The following is a 4,931-nucleotide window of genomic DNA, read 5'->3' on the forward strand; positions in this document are numbered from 1 at the left end:
GGACCCTTCTTCTTCATCACCCAGAAGAAAGGCAGGGCACGCTCGCCCAGCCTCGAGATGAAACGTCCCAGCGCGGCAACACAGCCGTTGAGGCGTTGGACATCTTTCACCTTGCGGGGGGCTTCCATCTTCTCGATGGCTTCTATCTTGGTCGGATTGCCCTGTATCCCCCTGTGTGAAACCAAGAAACCCATAAGCTGCCCGGAGTTGACACCGAAGGTGCACTTATCGGGGTTCAGCTTGAGCTTGATCCTGCGGGGGTTGTCGAACGTCTCCCGCAGGTCATCAACCAGCGAGTCCCACGCTTCGATTTGATGACAATATCGTCCATGTAGGCCTCCACTTTGCGGCCTAGCTGGGGCCCCAAACATTCGTGCAGGGCGCGCTCGAATGTGGAGCCCGCATTTTTCAACCCGAAAGGCATGCATGTATAACAATAACAGCCAACCGGGGTGATAAACGCCGTTTTTTCCTCATCCTCAGCCGCCATCCTGATTTGATGGTAGCCGGAGAAAGCATCCAGAAAACTCAGCAAGTCACAACCAGCGGTAGAATCAACTATTTGGTCAATACGGGGTACAGGGAAGAGATCCTTGGGGCATGCGCGATTAAGATCGGTAAAATCTACACACATGCGAAGCTTATTCCCTGCTTTAGGCACTACTACAGGGTTAGCCGGCCAAGTAGGGACAGAACTTCCCTGATTGCCTCGGCAGCTTTGAGCTTGTCCACCTCTTGCTTAATGAAATATTTACGCTCTTGTGCTTGCCGCCGAATCTTCTGCTTGACGGGGTGCGCATGTGGGTGCACCGTGAGCCGATGCTCAACCACCTCCCTGGGGACTCCGGGAAGATCCGACGGTTCCCAGGCGAACACATCGGCATTATCTCGAAGGAAGGTGATGAGGGTGCTTTCCTATTCGGCGGTAAGGTTTGCACCGACGGTAACGGTGCGCTCCTTGTCGCCGGCTTGGAGGGGCAGCTTCTTCACCTTGGCGGCCTCCTCCCGGAGCCCCTGCTCCTTGCCGGGGCGCGAGCTCGAGCCTGCACCTCCCCCAGCAAGCTCTTGCAGGGTAGCGCGGGCCTTCTTCGTTGCCGGGGCATCGCCCGACAGGCTGTCGTCCCCGACAGCATCCTCGTCGCCGGCGTCAGCTACGGCAGCGGCCCGGACGACTTCGCCAACGCACCAGGCCGCGTCCTTGAGGTCGCACCTGATGGAGAGGACTCCTTAGACGGACGGCATCTTCATCACGCCATAGGCGCAATGCGTGGCCGCCATAAATTTGATCAGCGCTAGCCGACCAAGGATCCCGTTGTAGGGCAACGGGGTATGCGCCACGTCGAACACTATGTGCACGGTCCTAAACGCTTCCGGGACCCGAAGGTGACCGGCAGCGAGATGCGCCCCAGCGGGCGCACGATCCCGGGGTTCACCCCCCGGATCGGGTCGGTGGGCTTCAGCTGCTCCATCGGCAGCTGGAGCTTTTCCACCAGCCTGGCGGACAGGAGGTTAAGCCCAGCTCCGTTGTCCACCAGCACCTTGGTCACCGTCATATTGCTAATGATCGGCGAGACGACGAAGGCTGTCACCCCTGAACCCAACTGTCGTGCTGGGTGATCGTCGGCGCTGAAGGTGATCGACACGTGCGACCACCTCAGCGGCTGTTGCGGCTCCGCGTCCGGCAACAGCGCGCACACGTCGCGGGTGAGGCGCTTCACCGCGGTGTGAGATGAGAGAGCGTAGGCTCCCCCATGGATTCAGGCGACGCCACGAGGCTCCTGGAAGCCCGGCTCATCGTCGGCAGTACAGTCGGACTCGCGCTGACCGCACCCCCCTTAGGGTTCATCCCTGCCGGCCCCACCGCCGGTAGGCCTTGGCCCCGCCCTGGGGTTGTTCGGGCAGTCTCAGGAGAGATGCCCGATGTCGCCGCAGTTGAAGCAGGCAACGGCGGCGCGGCGCTCTTCATGGCGCTGCTCTCGCCGCTGCTTGATCCCCTGCAGAACGTGGCAGTTCTGCGCGTCGTGCGTGGAGTCGCCGTGGATGGGGCAGTGGGGCACGTCGCCCTGCTTCCCGCCAGACCCACCGCCCGGCGAGGCCTTCTTCGCGGGCCTCGCGGCGGGAACTTGCTTCCCGCTGCGCTTGCGGGAATCCTTCTTCTACGAGCCCTCACCAGGGCTCGCGGCAGCCTTGGCTGTCAGCTCGGGCGCTAGGCGCCCTTCCTCGGCCATGGCGCATTTGTGCGCCAGGGCATACAAGTCCTGCGTCGTCCGGATCCGATGCGTGCTCAGCTTTTCGCGCATCTTGGGATCACGGACGTTGATGGCAAAGGTGTTGATGATGGCGGCCGCCTCCGCCTCGGGAATGGAATAGGAGAGGTTGGAGAAGCGGTTGACAAAGGCCCGCAACGTCTCTCCTGATTTCTGCACGATTGTGTGCCGCTCCGCCATAGTCCCCGAGCGCTTGTAGCCGCCCTGGAACGCGCTCACGAACTGCTCGCAGGTCCGCCCAAGTGGTGATCGACCCGGCGGGCAGGTTGAGCAACCAGGTTCGCGCTGCTCCTTTCAGGACCATCGGGAACCAGTTTGCCCTGACCTTGTCGTTGGCGCCAATGGCATGCATGCCCAACGTGTAGGTCAGGAGAAAATCCTTGGGGTTAGCGGCCTCGTCGTACGTACCGAGCACGGGCGCTCGGAACTTACGGGGCCACGTCACCCGCCGCAGCTCGCGTCTCATGCACCGACGTGCCCTGCTGCGGCTCGTACCTCACCATGACGCGCACAACGATGATGGCTTCCGCCGGGGTTCGCACGGGGGGGAGCCAGTTTCCCGAACGGCTGCTTCCCGCCCTGGCCCCGGACGCCTCCGGGTGCGCAGGGTGCGCGCCCCCAGGGGTTGCCCGCGACGCGGTGCACTCCTGGTGCTGCTGCCACGGGGCATCCTCGGGCCGTGACTTAACCCGTTGGCCGGCGCGGGCGACACCGTGCGCGCTCGCGCGACTTGCCCCGGCACTGGGGCTAGCCGGTCCCCTCGGCCGATTGTCCGCAGACGGCCGAGGAGGAGGAGGAGGCAGCTGCGTTTGCTGCACCCTCGAGGGCTCGAGATTCTCCTGAGCCCCTGACTCGGGCCGCACGTCGTGCGACCGCATGTGTGCCGCTGGGGCCTCACGCGGGTCTATGCGTGAGTCACCGGCCTGCTTGGGGGGCATGGCGACTAGTCTCGTCGGTGAAGAAGAGGAAGCCGACGTCGACGGAAACACTGCTGCCGGCGATCTTTACTCCCGCGCCCCCTACCTGGCGTGCCCAATGTCGTCGCACGGTGCTCCGACACCGGGGGCATGCAGCCACGTCCCCCTTTTAGGTTCGGTGGGGGCGTCGGGGTAGAGCCCCGACGATTGCCAGCACGGCCGATGGGGCCCTGCGGGGCCGGTGAAATGAAGTGCTAGGGGTGCGCGCTAATACAAGAATAAACACACGCACGTTTTTACCCAGGTTCTGCTTGTCTGAGTCAAGTGTTTACAGGTTGCCGGGCAGGCTCCCGGGCTTTCTCTCTCTCTGCTGGTAGCCTACTGGAGCCAACTAATCTTCTGCCAAACGAGCCTCGTCTGAACTAACCGTGGAACCTACTGAGCAAACCTGCTGAACCCCTTGACCATCGGGAACCAGTTTGCCCTGACCTTGTCGTCGGCGCCAATGGCATGCATGCCCAACGTTATGGGTCCTCCTTTTATACTCAAGGGGATGCCAGAGGCGCCATAGTGCATGGGCTACAAGTGTCCGGCGGGGAGGCACAAACCTCCCCCCGGTGAGCCGGTGACAGTGGCCCGCTCGGTCTCGAGCCGGGCCGCTCTGTCCTTGGCGGTGCCGAGCTGGATCTCGTGCCGGGCCGCTGCATCCACCGCGCTTTCGGCGGCCTTGACCTGCCCCTCCAGCTTGACGTGCAGGCCCTGGATCTCGCTGCGGTAGTTGGCGATCAGATCGCTCTTCTCGTCGATCCGAGCCTGGGCAGCAGCGAGCATCTGGGCATGCTCCTTCTTGGTTTCCGCTTGAGCCGCCACCAGCAAGTCCAGAGCTCCCTGGAGCTCGGCGCGCTGAGCCTCCAGTCACCGGTAGAGCTCTGCTTCCGGGACGAACGGTGCGCTGGCATCCTCCAGGGCCCCCCGGGCAAGGCGCGCCTCCTCTCTGGCGATGCGCGTCTCCTCACGCAGCCAGGAGAGCTCTTGTCACTCCTGTTCCATGGCTTGCCGCAGCTCGCCAAGCTGGCTCTTGGCGATCGCGTGATGCTCCTCACCTCGTTGAAGGAGCTTACGAAGGCCAGTTGCTGGTCCTTGACGGCGTCGAGGAACCGGTGCTCTCGGTCGAAGATGCTCGGATCCCAGGTGATGGGATTCCAAGCCACCCCGGCAAGGGTGCCAAGGTCGGTGTTGAAGGAGGCAGCCGACGACGACGAAGCCCCCGCCGCCACCGTAGAGCTGGGTGGGGGGTCGCCCGCTTGTGCCGGAGCATCCTGTCGCTCCTCTCCGGCAACCTCCCCCTCACCCGCGCCGCGGGGAGTGCAGGGCTGAGGGGGCTGCCGCGCCCTCGGCAGGGGCTGTCCCCTGTAGGATGGCGGGAGAATCCGCGCCAGCAGCGTCCGCGGCGGCGGGCGCGTCGCCGGGCGCCGTCCCGCGGGCGGCGGTGGTCACCGCTGCCGCCGTGGCCGACGCAGCCGGGCTTGGCACGAGGGCCCCTTCCGGCTCCTCCGCCGCCCCCGTGACCTCGACGTCGGAGTCGAGGTCAACCACGGCAACACCCGCTCCCGATGCGGGTGCACTTGGGCCTGCAGCGCCGAGGGGTGTGAGAAGCGGGAAGCTAAAAAGTTGCCCGGAGGCTGATAAGGGGGCTCAGGATGGTTACCTTGCAGGGCCGTTGGGCTTGCGGAGGGAGCCTCCCCCT

The sequence above is a fragment of the Brachypodium distachyon genome, chromosome 4, assembly GCF_000005505.3.
Source record: "Brachypodium distachyon strain Bd21 chromosome 4, Brachypodium_distachyon_v3.0, whole genome shotgun sequence".
Classification (NCBI taxonomy): Eukaryota; Viridiplantae; Streptophyta; class Magnoliopsida; order Poales; family Poaceae; genus Brachypodium; species Brachypodium distachyon.